Raw genomic sequence first — 14,800 nt, forward strand, 5'->3', positions numbered from 1 at the left:
AGGGTTAGGGTAAGGGATTGGGGTTAGTGTTAATGTTAGGGATAGGGTTAGGGTTAGGTTTAGGGTTAGGGTAAGGGTAGGGTTAGGGTTAGGGTTAGGGTAATGTTAGGTTAGGGGTAGGGTTAGGGGTAGGGTTAGGGTAAGGTTTAAGGGTTAGGGTTAGAGTAAGGGTTCAGGGTTAGGGTTTGGATTAGGTTTAGGGTAAGGGTTAGGGTTAGTGTTTAGGGTTAGGGTTAGGGTAAGGGTAAGTGTTTTAGGGTTAGGATTAGGGTTGGAATTAGGATTAGGGTTAGGGTTAGGGTTTGGGTTAGGGTTAGGGTTAGGGTTTAGGGTTGGGGTTAGGGTTAGGCTCGGGTTTAGGGTGTAGGGTTAGGGTTAGGGTTTGGGTTAGGGTTAGGGCAAGGGTTTGTGTTAGGGTTAGGGTTAGGGTTAGGGTTAGGGTTAAGGTTTGGGTTAGGGTTTAGGTAAGGTTAGGTTTAGGATTAGGGTAAGGGTTAGGGTTTAGGGCTAGGGTTAGGGTTAGGGTTAGGGTTTAGGGGAAGTGTTAGGGTTAGGGTTAGGGTTAAGGTTAGGGTAAGGTTCAGGGGGTTAGGGTAAGGGTTAGGGTTTGGGTTAGGGTAAGGGTTAGGGTTAGAGTAAGGGTTAGGGTTGTAGGGTTAGGGTTAGGGTTAGGGTTTGGGTTAGGGTTAGGGTTAAGGTTTAGAGTTAGCGTTAAGGGTAGGGTCAGGGTTTGGGTTTAGGGTTAGGGTTTAGGGTAAGGGTTTAGGGTAAGGGTTAGGGTTAGGGTTTTTGTGAGGGTTAGGGTTAGGTTTATGGTTAGGGTTAGGGTTAGTGTTTAGGGTTAGGGTGAGGATTAGGGTTAGGGTTAGTGGGGTTAGTGTTAGGGTTAGGGTTAGGGCTAAGGTTTTGGTTAGGGATTAGGTTAGGTTAGGGTTTAGGTTAGGTTAGGGTTAGGGTTAGGGTTTAGGGTTAGGGTTAGGGTTAGGGTTAGGGTTTAGGTTAGGGTTAGGTGTAGGGGGGTTAGGGTTAGGGTTAGGGTTTGGGTTAGGGTTAGAGTTAGTTTTAGGGTTTAGGGCTGTGGTTAGGGTTAGGGTTAGGGTTTTAGGGTTAGGGTTAGGGTTATGGTTAGGGTTAGGGTTTTTGGGTTAGGGTTAGGGTTAGGGTTAGGGTTTAGGGTTAGGGTTAGGGTAAGGGTTAGAGTTGTAGGGTTAGGGTCCGGGTTTGGGTTAGGTTTAGGGTTAGGGTTAGCGATAGGGTTTTGGTTTAGGGTAAGGGTTAGGGTTAAGGTTTAGGGTTAGGGTTAAGGGTAGGGTTAGGGTTAAGGTTTAGGGTTAGGATTAGGGTAAGGGTTAGGGTTAGGGGGGTTAGGGTTAGGGTTAGGGTTAGCGTTTGAGTTAGGGTTATGGTTAGGGTTAGGGTTAGGGTTAGGGTGTTGGGTTAGGGTTAGGGTTTAGGGTTAGGGTTGTGTTAGGGTTACGGTTATGCTTAGGGGTGGGTTAGGGTTAGGGTTAGGGTGTAGGTTAGGTTTAGGGTTAGGATTTAGGGTTTGAGTTAGGGTTAGGGTGTAGGTTAGGGGTAAGGTGAGGGTTAGGGTTAGGGTAAGGGTTTAGGGTTAGGGTTAGCTTTAGGGTGAGCGTTTAGGTTAGGCTTAGGGTTGGGGTTAGGGTTTGGGCAAGTGTTTAGGTTAGGGTTAGGGTTAGTGTTAGGGTTAGGGTTAGGGTTTTTGTTAGGGTTAGGTTTAGGTTTGGGGTTAGGGTTAGGGTTAGTGTTTAGGGTTAGGGTTAGGATTAGGGTTAGGGTTAGGGGGGTAAGGGTTAGGGTTAGGGTTTGGGTTAGGGTTTGGGTTAGTGTTAGGGTTAGGGTTTAGGATTAGGGTTATGGTTAGGGTTGGGGTTAGGGTGGGGTTTGGGTTGGGGTTGGGGTTAGGGTTAGGGTTAGGGTTTAGGGTTAGGGTTAGGGTTGGGGTTAGGGTTAGCGTTAGGGTTAGGGTTAGCATTAGCGTTAGCGTAAGGGTTAGGTTATGGTTAGGGTTAGGGTTAGGGTAAGTGTAAGGGTTAGGGTCAGGGTTTAGGGTTGGGGTTAGTGTTAGGGTTAGGGTTAGGTTTTTTGTTAGGGTTAGGGTTAGGTTTGGGGTTAGGGTTAGGGTTAGGGTTAGTGTTTAGGGTTAGGTTTAGGATTAGGGTTAGGGTTAGGGGGGTAAGGGTTAGGGTTAGGGTTAGGGTTTGGGTTAGGGTTAGGGTTAGGGTTAGGGTTAGGGTTTAGGATTAGGGTTATGGTTAGGGTTGGGGTTAGGGTGGGGTTGGGGTTGGGGTTGGGGTTAGGGTTAGGGTTGGGGTTAGGGTTAGCATTAGGGTTAGCGTAAGGGTTAGGTTATGGTTAGGGTTAGGGTTAGGGTTAGTGTTAGGGTTTAGGGTTAGGGTTAGGGTTAGGGTAAGGGGTAAGGGTTAGGGTTAGGGTTAGGGTTATGGTTAGGGTTATGGTTAGGGTTAGGGTAAGGGAAAGGGTTAGGGTTAGGGTTAGGGTTAGGTAAGGTTTTAGGGTTAGGGTTTGGGGTTAGGTTAGGATTAGGTTAGGGTAAGGGATTAGCGTAAGGGTTATGTTAGGTTTAGGGTTAGGGTTAGCGTTAGGGTTAGGGTTCGGGTTAGGGTTAGAGTAAGGGTTTTAGGGTTAGGATTAGGGTTAGGGTTTGGATTAGGGTTAGGTATAGGGTTTGGGTTAGGGTGAGGGTTAGGGTTAGGGTTAAGGTTAGGGTTTGGGTTAGGTTTAGGGTAAGGGTTAGGGTTAGGGTTAGGGTTAGGGTTAGGGGTAGGGTTAGGGTTTGGGTTAGGGTTAGGGTAAGGGTTTGGGTTAGGGTTAGGGTTTGCGTTAGGGTTAGGATTTAGGCTTAGGGTTAGGGTTGGGGTTTAGGGTTAGGGTTGGGGTTTAGGGTTAGGTTTAGGTTTAGAGTTAGGGTTAGGGTTAGGGTTAGGGTTGGGGTTTGGGTTAGGGTTAGGGTTTAGGGTTAGGGTTCAGGGTTAGGGTTTTAGTGTTAGGGTTAGGGTTTGGGTTAGGGTTAAGGTTTTAGGGTTAGGGTTCTGGTTAGGGTTAGAGTTAGGGGTTAAGGTTAGGGTTAGGGTGAGGGTTAGGGTTAGGGTTTAGGTTAGGGTTAGGGTTAATTAAGGGTTAGGGTAAGGTTTAGGGGTTAGGGTTAGGGTTAGTGTTAGGTTTGGATTAGGGTTAGGGTTTAGGTTAGGCTTAGGGTTAGGTTTAGGGTTAGGAGTAGGGTTAGGGTTAGGGTTAGGAGTAGGGTTAGGGTTTAGGTTTGGGTTAGGGTTAGGGTTAGTATTAGGATTAGTGTTAGTGTTAGATTGCCGCTGATAGGGACTGTTTAAAGTCAACAATCTGCCAAACGATTAAGTAAGGTATTTGTTACTCCTCCAAGATATTTTTGCATAATTGAGTACCTCCCTCTTTTATGCAAATTTCTCGAGATAAGACTTAAAGCCAATTGATGTAAAGAGCGAAACCATGAAAGATAGAATATACTTATTTAGTTATATATTTATTTCATTTGCGGACTTTAAAATAGTTAAACAAAACATGTAATACTGTATCCAAACTTCATTTGAAATCAGACGAACTGCTAGATCCGTTGCATATTTCAAGTAATTCCACAGAAACGGTGAGAAAAAAATCACCAGAATAGAGAATGGTACATCATCGTAGATGTTAATGTATTGTATAATATTCTCTTGGAGATCGTTGTCATAGTGGAGCTTTATGATAGAGTTGTGGGTAACACCCACGTCTATAAGCACAGAGGAGGAAGATACACCATCTAGTGTATCCTAGCTTCGATCAGAAAGAAAAGGCACACTAACATCAAGAATCATATAACTCATATCATTACCCTAAACATTTTGTAAAAGAGGAAAATACCTTAGAAATGTTAAGTGCATTAGCTTCCCTTCTCTGTAATTATTCGCTTAGTTCAGTGATAAGTAGTTGAACGAAACCCATGAAAGATATACCAAGAACCCCTAAATAAAATAATGATATAACCAGGTATTTTATATGAAAGGGTAAATTTGTTTGTATATTGCGTGGACACATTTCCGTAACCGCTGTTACATCCTAGGCATGTCAATGAGGTTCCCAGGTTTTAAACACGGTTTAACGGTAGGCACAACTATTTTAAATTAAGAGGTTGAATGGTATTTTGGTCAAGGACCCTTCTTCTGGAATTGAACGTTGCATGAATTTAGAGAACAACATATCTTATTTAAAATAAACGTAGAAACATTTATATTTTACTACTCGAAGAAATATTTTTAGAACTTGAGATTTGCTATGTCGTGTGAATGTTCCCGGCACATTGCGTTTCTCAGCCTTTTACGACAACCATGTACGGCAACCCAGATTCAACTGACTTACAAATCTTCCCTTGTGGTGTAAAAAATGAGACAGAGGGAGATAGAACAAGAGATAGGAAGTGAAGAGGGAGAGTGAACAAGAGATAGGAAGTGAAGAGGGAGAGAGTTAGAGAGATCCATATTAAAAAGGAAGAGAACTAAAATGTTGGCGTCGCAGCTCCACATGACTTACACGTCTTTCCTCGTGGCGAAAAAAAAACTAGAGTAAGACAGAGACAGAGAGAACCCGCGAAAAAAAAGAGAAAGCAAAAGAAAGAGAAACACATATTAAACAGAAAGAGATCTATGTTATCTATGTTTTAATAACCCTGGTGTCGGCCAAGTAGCCCTGACGTTTTGCACCTATCAAACCCGTTGCCTTCAGGCGTCTGAGATTTTATAAGCCTCAGCGAACCTGAATGAAAATAAAGATTGCTGTCTTTATCATATTTTCCATGTCGTGATTTAAAATTAAGCCTAAAATTGACAGGAGGGTTTTAAATGTGGGAAGCCCAATCTCAATAAAAACCAACCATTATCTTTGTACCACAACTAGCATCGCTTCGGCTGTGAAAAATGGACTCCAAAGAAAATAAGATATCTTTCTTTTTTTTTACACGATGGTCACCACTTATCAAGGCTCGGAAGCCACTCATGGATAAGGGTTATTACAAGTACAGTACGTTAGTGTGGAGATTTGATGAAGTGTTTACTTACGGGGGCGGTTCATTAGGAATTTGTTAACGTTGGACTTGAACACATCCAAGTTGTAGTCAGGTGGGAAGCAGGCAGACGGAACAGAGTTCCACAGGCGTGCAGTTCTACGAAAGAAGCTTTTTCCATGGCATCCACATTTTGATTTAGGCACAGATAAAGAGTGGGGGAAATTTTCGCACTGGATTCAGCTAGACGGGTGTTTTTCGTGAAAGATTGGCGAGGGGGGACTAGAGATTGGAGTTCAGACGAGCACCTGCCATGGAAATAACAATAAAACAAGGATAGGCTCGCAACGTCTCTTCTGTGGAAGAGAGGTTGCAGGGCAGAGAAAAGGGCATCCCCCACTAAGCCACGAAGTCTATTTTGTACTCTGTCAAGGCAGGATAGGCTGTTTAGCAGCTCCTGGCTAGATATGGTAGAATTCCATCCTGTTGTCGCCAAGAATTTAATCATTAGTATATTCTTATCTTCTTTTTCTTTCTTTAATTTATTCTTACGAATAAAGGTAACATCACCCGTGTGAGGACCTGGAAAAGATCAGCAGGAGCCGTGGGATAGCTGGCTTGTGAATATATCCGGAAGAGCTCATATGCAATTTAGAAAGTGTGCGTGGTCTTTGGTGTCAAGGAAAAAAAATACACCGCGTGTTCGCACAAGAGGGATGCAACGTCCGCGCTGGAGAAAATGGTAGCGTGAAATGGCTTGCTAATGCCAGTGTGAGGTCAGAGCAGTATAACCGGGCGAGAATGACGTGTGCCCCCGTGATTTCAGCGAGAAACCTTTAAGTTGGAATCTCATGGCGGACGAAATGAATAGTAAAACAAAACAAAAAAAAAAAAAAATAACCCCTCACATACAAAAGAAACAGGCATTCTTCGGAAAGTAACGGACATAAACAACTTTTGCTGAAACAGAAAAAAAAACCCCGAATCGGATTTATTTGTTTTTGTTCGGTTGTTCCTTTTTGACGGTACCAGAGAGGGTAGGGGTTCGGGAGAGGTTTGAACTGTAAGGAATCCGGTTCGAACGTAACGGCTACGTTAGATACATATATCCTCTATATTTCCTTCTTTATTTTCGTCTTTTTTTCTTATTTTTAAAACTTGTATGTCATTACTCGGTTTGTCTTTTTTCTTTATTTGTTTTTGTTCTTATTTCTTTTTTTTTCTTTCGTTCACATGACTTCATCTATTTATTTAATAAATCTTTTCTTAATTTTCTCGTCATATTCCACCCCTAACCTCTTCTACGCCTCTTTACCAAACCTGTGGCACCGTATTGATTCCGAACTAAACAGGCCCGCGATTTGGCTTAAACTCAGACCTCATGACTGAACTATTTAAAGAAACGTTATCTTGGTCACACGCAATAACTTAGAATAAGACTCGAATTAGCTTCCCGCGTAAACATCACATTCTAACGAAAGCAAAAGAGAAAGGAATCAAGTCAGGGACAGTCGTTTTATAAATACATTCAAGAACAGCGTCGAGAAGCAGAGAAAATGAAACAGCACTGGTTTGAACCGATGCCAATTTCCTGGTCTGTCTCTTATCAGTTAGCGATGTCATATTTTTAATAATCCAAGCAAACTTAGGTCACTTTTGTAATAAGACAGACTTTGATCTGTGATAACAAGTGGTTTTTATTGTTATTAATTTGTAAACATTAAACGTAGACAAAGTTGAGGGTATGACTTAAAATGTTATCGTCAACCATCATAGTTTAACACACACACACACACACACGCACACACACACGCACACACACACACATATATATATATACGTTCTTATTTTTTATTACCGTATATAAATATATATACACACACACACACACACACACATATATATATATATATATATATATATATATATATATATATATACGTTTTTATTTTTTATTACCGTATCTTTCTGTTAAGTTACATTATTGTTTCGGCTACTCGGCCGTTTTTTTTTTTGCCGTCTGTAGCGTCCTAAGACTTTTACAGAAATGTTCGCTATTTTGGGATGAAAGAGTGAAAGAGTGAACGAGGTCGGAGGGGGGGTTGCGAGGAGGGCGGAAGAAAGAGACGAAGGGAACAAGGGAGGAAGTGGGGGGCGCTTGGTATGTCGGCCGAGTAGCCGAAACAATAATGTAACTTAACAGAAAGATACGGTAATAAAAAATAAAACGCATATTTGCTCTACAACAGTATTGAGCACTTTCTTCAGTTCTTATTAATTACCATCTCCACTATATATATATATATATATATATATATACTAGCAATCTGCCCGGCGTTACCAGTTCGTTAGATACGCTTAAATATGGTATTTTAATTTATGTAAACCACTATTTAATATTATAGAGCCAATTCTCTATCGATTATTATATTGTACATGATATATACTAGCGATATCAAAAGTTAAAAAAAACTATGACCTGGGTGCCATCAGCTAGAACCGAACCCGAATCATACAACTCACCAGCTTCATTTCTTACTCTCTGAGCAACATACACGCGCATATAAACAGTTCAACAATAACGTTGTTTAATCATAGAATGTAGATTTCCCCAATTAATATATTAAGTAAATGAAACTCAAACAGCAGTACAATGAAAAATTACGAAAATACGAGGACCGTTCTAAAAGTTAAGTTCCAATTTTTTTTAACTCGAAAACTAAATACCTACGAAGACGGAAGCGGTACCATTAAAAATAGGTACCTTTTGTGTTTCAGAATTATTTTTATTGTACATAGTCAACACTATTCTAAACACACTTTTGCTCCTCTCTTTTTATACCGCGGACGTAAAAGTCCGGAAGGCGCTTTGCCACTCACATCTCTGTTACTACTTTGAAATTGACGAACTCATTTCTTAACACTGCTGACATAAACTGTATAGGCTTCTACAACATTCAACTGGCGCCGGTTAATGTTGATCGTTTCAAGTTTTTCTGCACAGATGAATTAAATTATTCATATTTTCTTCTGATATACTTCAATGACAAAACTTGCTTTATTACAGTCTCATACCGTCAATGAATGCAACAGAGAGGCGAAACTCTCAGGTCATTAATGCATGAGTTCAGTCATAATCACTATGCAATTTGCAATCTCTCTGATCCATTTCGGCATAATAAAAATAGGAACAATTATTTTCAGTAATCGAGGCTGTGCTAATGAATCAGTTTTTTATGTAAAAATAAACCTCGCCAAACTTTCACGAAAAACACTCATCTAGCTAACACCACTATCAATAATTTCTCACACTCTCTATCTGTGCCTAAACACAAATGTAGATTCCATGAACAAAGTTTCTTTCTTAGAACTGCACGCCTGTGGAACTCTCTTCCGATTGCCTGCTTTACAGCTGACTATAATGATTGTCTTCAAGTCCAATGTAAACAAGTTCTTGATGAACCGCCCCATTAGTAATAAAATTTACAATTTACTGATGTTTACTACGCTATAATTCACATTGACTAATGTATACCCATTAACCCTTATCCTCGAGTGGCCTCCGGGCCTTGGTAAATGGTGATTTCTATGTAAAAAAAAAACATTACTGAAACTGTATAAAAAGTTTTCAATGTCTCACTAAAACTTTTTTTAATACGTAATTGGGTTTTTAAGTATTTTAATAATAACGTTATAATAATATCTTAATAAAACCAGTATTGAAAACTTATATATTTTTTTTTTTTAATTCTTTGAAATAAGACTTCAAATTTGTGTATTAATTCTTTCGTGGACTGTTATCCTCATCTTCATACTAGTACATTTTTACAAAGGAATCACCCCTTATCAAGGCCCCGAGGCCACTCGAGGATAAGGCTTAATGGTTATACATAAGTTAATGTGATTATAGCGTAGTAAACATAAGTAGTGGGAATTTTGTAAATTTGATTACGTAAGGGGATGGTTTATAAAGAACTTGTTTACGTTAGACTTGAAGACAAGCATATTGTAGTCAGCTGGAAAGCAGGCGATCGGAAGAGAGTTCAACATGCGTGCAGGTCTAAGAAAGAAACTTTGTTCATGGAATCTACATTTAGGTTTAGGCACAGATAAAAAGTGTGGGGACTGTTGATAATGTTTTTTAGATTAATTGTGAAAACAAACTATATTATATTGTAAATTACATGATTTACAGTAAGAATACATATACTTTTTATAAATAAGAAGTTGTAATTTTATAATATTTTAAAATATTTTAGAATTGATTCGTAGCGCAACGGATAAAAGTGCCAATTAAACCAGATATAAATGACAGTCTTTTCGAGTTACAGGACTTCATCCTCAGAATTAACAATAATAAAAAAAATAGTTAAGATTTTGCTCTGTTCATGATTTTTTATGAAACAAATGATTTTATAGTATGCATTTGTTTCCCCAACGTATTTCTAGTTAGGATATTTAAAGAAAACATACATCAAGTACTTATCTGGCTGGCCTTTTGGTCAAGATCAAAGTGTAGTATCTGTTCCGGCAGATACTGCAAGCTATGACTAGCTATGACTAGCAAAGACCAGATGTGGGGGCAATCCCACATGCCTGACCTATAACCAGCTCCCATTTCCCACCTCTCGGGAGCTGGTCCCCTTTTTTCCCTTCCCCATCCCTTCACTCCTCACATTAAAAATCGGCCTTGTGCCTAATTTGCTCGGTGGGGGAGCAAATAAATACCATCTGTTCCGGCAGATGCTGCACTTAAGATAATTTGTACCAGTCAATGGAGGGGAAACCCTCTATACTGGGACAATTATTATTTTTGGTAACCAGAGTGACCCCTTTTAGGGGAGCTGGTTTTTACCTCACATTAAAAACGGCCTTGTGCCTAATTTGCTCAGTGGGGGAGCAAATAAACACCATCTGTTCCGGCAGATGCTGCAAGCTATGACTAGCAAAGACCAGATGTGGGGGCAACCCCACATGCCTGACCATTAACCAGCTCCCATTTCCCACCTCTCGGGAGCTGGTCCCCTTTTTCCCTTCCCCCTCCCTTCACTCCTCACATTAAAAATCGGCCTTGTGCCTAATTTGCTCGGTGGGGGAGCAAATAAATACCATCTGTTCCGGCAGATACTGCAAGCTATGACTAGCAAAGACCAGATGTGGGGGCAACCCCACATGCCTGACCATTAACCAGCTCCCATTTCCCACCTCTCGGGAGCTGGTCCCCTTTTTCCCTTCCCCCTCCCTTCACTCCTCACATTAAAAATCGGCCTTGTGCCTAATTTGCTCGGTGGGGGAGCAAATAAATACCATCTGTTCCGGCAGATACTGCACTTAAGATAATTTGTACCAGTCAATGGAGGGGAAACCCTCTATACTGGGACAATTATTATTTTTGGTAACCAGAGTGCCCCCTTTTTGCCTACTTTTAGGGGAGCTGGTTTTTACCTCACATTAAAAACGGCCTTGTGCCTAATTTGCTCAGTGGGGGAGCAAATAAACACCATCTGTTCCGGCAGATGCTGCAAGCTATGACTAGCTATGACTAGCAAAGACCAGATGTGGGGGCAACCCCACATGCCTGACCATTAACCAGCTCCCATTTCCCACCTCTCGGGAGCTGGTCCCCTTTTTCCCTTCCTCCTCCCTTCACTCCTCACATTAAAAATCGGCCTTGTGCCTAATTTGCTCGGTGGGGGAGCAAATAAACACCATCTGTTCCGGCAGATACTGCAAGCAAAGACCATATGTGGGGGCGACCCCACGTATAAGACCTTGGTCAATGTAGGGGCAACCCTTCATACCAATTGTCACTATCCAACTCCCCTACTCCTCGGGGAGTTGGTCCCCATTTCCCCTTCACTCCTCACATTAAAAATCGGCCTTGTGCCTAATTTGCTCAGTGGGGGAGCAAATAAATACCATCTGTTCCGGCAGATACTGCTAGCAAAGACCATATGTGGGGGCAACTCCACATATAAGACCTTGGTCAATGTAGGGGCAACCCTTCAAACCAATTGTCACTATCCAGCTCCCCTACTCCCCGGGGAGTTGGTCCCCATTTCCCCTTCACTCCTCACATTAAAAATCGGCCTTGTGCCTAATTTGCTCAGTGGGGGAGCAAATAAATACCATCTGTTCTTCAGATGCTGCACTTCCATTTCTTGTTCTCTTTTGGTGGAGGATCAGTCCTTCACGACTGAGACACTTTTTTATTTTTGTACCTTTTCTCCACGTTAAAAAACGTCCCTGGTGTCTAACTCTGTCCCGTGGGGAGGCATAGTAAATAGGTACATCAAGTACTTACAGGAGACACCACGTGTACATTGCTAACATTCAGGACTTACACAGAATGTGGACTATGCTATTTTTGATTAGCTTTTCAGGTTAAATTCAATTACGGTATTTTTTGTTAAGTGAAAGATTAGAATACCCTCTCTCTATCTATATTCAGAATGAATTTATTTATAATATGGTTCTTATTTCAGCACGGTCCGTATTCTGCATAGGTGGACAACATTCTAAATAGAAGTATTTTTTGTGGAACGAACTGGATTGGAACTTGGCACAGCTAGGTCGTCTGTCGGTGTCGTTAACAACTTCGCCATCATCTCTTCCTAATGTAGAAATTCAACGCTGGAACGAAATATAAGATTTTGAAAAGAAAGAAACTTACACGAAATGAGACGACAGAAACTTAGAAGCAAAGGATGGAGAAATGAAAGAATTATTGGATAATAATAATAATAATAATGATAATAATAATAATAATAATAATGATAATAATAATACAAGGAAGACGGAAAGACCGAGGAGTAAGCACTGACCAGACCTCCACTGTATGTGCGAAGAGAACTGGGACCTTAGGGAGTCTTATTGCCACTCAAATTCCAGTAAGGGCCGATAGTCACTGCCAACGGGAAATCAATAGCAGGCAGATGTTGCGATAATGCAAACTTATTTTCAAATGGTATCGAAAGAGGCGGAGAGTACTGGAAAATCTTCGGAGAATTGTTGTCACTCAGCTTCAGGGGAACGCCACAGATTGTACTCAATGAGATATTTGATGATCAGTTTGAAAGCTCCTTGTGAGCCAACAATAATAATAATAATAATAATAATAATAATAATAATAATAATAATGCCAGCGAGAAATCAATGGTAAGCGGCTGTTGCGATGACGCAAGTTCATTTGCAAATGCTATCGAAGGAGGTGAAGAGAGCTGGACGTCTGGGGAGACTTGTTGTCACTCAGATTCCAGAGGACACCACAGGTTTCAAATCAGATCGTTTGTTGACTTGTGTGAAAGCTCTATGTGAGCAAATAATAATAAAAAAGAAGAAGAAAAAAAAAGAAAATTAAGAGGAAGAAATAGAAGAAGAGGGAGCAAGGCAAGAAAAAAGAAGGTGAAAACGAAAGAGAAAAATAAGAAAAATGTAGTAGAAAAAGAAGAGAGAAGAAAAAGAGGAAACACAGAATGCTAAGTAGAAGTAGAAAATATTTGAATAGAAGAAAATGGAAGAAGAAATAGAAGAAAAGGAAGAAGACGAGGAAGAGAACTTGGAAAAAGAAGAAGAAAAAGAAGAAGAAGAAGAAGAAGAAAAAGAAGAGGAAACAGAAGTGCAAATGTCCACTCTCCAATCAGATCTCTTGATGTCTGTCAGCTGATACATTTCATGACACTCTATGCAAAACGAAGGAATCAGCACGTCAGCAATAAATGAGTTTGGATTTGCAAAACTCGACAATAAAATGTTGTCACGGGCTATTTGCCATATTATAATAAAACCACTGCCATCCTACCTTTGGGAATCACGCTGTTGTCTGTAGTCCATGCGTCATTACGTTACTGTAAAACAATGTGACACAGCAAGATGTCGACTTTGAGCTATTCATGAAAATCAACCTTGTATATTTATGGATGAACTAAGTAACATATCATTTGTTATTTCGTTCAGGAACAATGGACCTGGTCTGAAAATGACAGCCATTAATATTTATTTACAATAATGGTTGGTTGTTTTTGTTTTATGGCATATCAATCTTTTTCAGGTTATTTAATGTCGAATCTAGTTATTTTGTGGAACGATTTTTAATGGAGTATATTTGTTTTTTTTTTTTTTAAGTCGTATTCTATTTAACCCATAGTTGGGACCCTAACAGGTACTACCATTCCGGGCCAGAGTGGACCTGTGAGCAATGGCAATTAAAGGGTGGATCCACACTCCCCAAGGCCCGCAAGGTGCGGCCTCACCATCGGATATAGTTTAAGGTCATATACAGGACCTTTTTTGTTGTTTTTTTTGCTTCTTTTTTTGTGCACGACGTAGTTTGTTGGGTTCTACTATTATATGAATATATTAATATTATTATATATTATATTATTTATTATATTATATTATATAAATTTTGATGAACGATTTTTAATGCAGTATATTTGTTTTTTTTTAATCGGATTCTATTTAAGCCATAGTTAGGACCCTGGCGGGTACTACCACTCCGGGTCAGAGTGGACCTGGGAGCAATGGCAATTAAAGGATGGCTCCACACTCCCCAAGGCCCGCATCGGACATAGTTTTAGGTCATATCCAGGACCTTATTTACAATAAAATCAGATTCTTAATAAGGAACAAGAAGCATACTCATAAGTAGGGCTATGACAACAGCATATTCTTTTCATTGTAATTAATCTCGAGTATATATCCGACACAGTTAGACACAATTAATCAACCGAGGATCACATCACTCTAGATAAAAACATACAAGATATCAATGGATTTAAACAAGGAAAATAATATGCTGTTGTCATAGCCCTACTTATGAGTTAGAAAGAAATGTCTATCTCTCTAATCTTCATAAATAATATTTCTTTACATCTGTTTGTTTGTATGTCGTTCTGTATTTGAATTTTTTCAATTGTGATAATTACATAAAAACTTCCGGCGTAAAATGGCGCTGAAGGTGTATGGGCAGTTACTAAACTTTGATCTTAGCTAAAAGACCAAAAATCAATAAAATAATGTTTTGCGATAGGACATTTTTTGATGAATAAAACACGTATTGTTTTTTAAATTAAGGATTTTACTTTAAATTTATCTAAATAGTAATTTATTTGATCGTACGTCAAGTGTCACAAACAACAGCATCATCGCAAACATAAATTAATGAGAAACGAATTACCTTCCTTTATAGTCTCTCTTTATCAGTTAAAAATCATTAAATCCATTTCCTCTCCAAAATGGTCAAAAAGAAACACTGCTGTCTGTTTACGATTTACAATTAAATAATATATATACCATTCGGTACGGACCCAACCATGGAAGATAAGATAATAAATAAACGTGGACTTATAAGACCAAAAATCCAACTTTGATCGCTCTTCGGGCCCCGATACGCAGTGAGTAGGGACGTTGAATCTTTACGGTTCTAGGTGAGAATTGTTTGAAGATAGCGGTTTAAATCCTATCCAAAGCCGACTTGAGGCTTACTTGGCCAAAACGTGGTGAGACGACAACAACTATGGAAGGCAGTAATTGCTGAGGATGAAGGAGATTTGGAGTCCCTATCCCGTCGCGGTTACCACCTGACGAAGGCCAGAAGAATAGTTAGCCGAAACGTCGTGAAACAACAACTAAGAAAAAGATGAGAATAATAGTCTGCAATAAATGAATTAATAAAGACTTCCGAGTTCAGCAAGATATACCAGAAGAAGAGCGTAGGTTAGATCGGCCGAAACTTTGTGAACATAA

This window comes from Euprymna scolopes, chromosome 15, assembly GCF_053919585.1.
Source record: "Euprymna scolopes isolate OS-2025 chromosome 15, ASM5391958v1, whole genome shotgun sequence".
NCBI lineage: Eukaryota > Metazoa > Mollusca > Cephalopoda > Sepiida > Sepiolidae > Euprymna > Euprymna scolopes.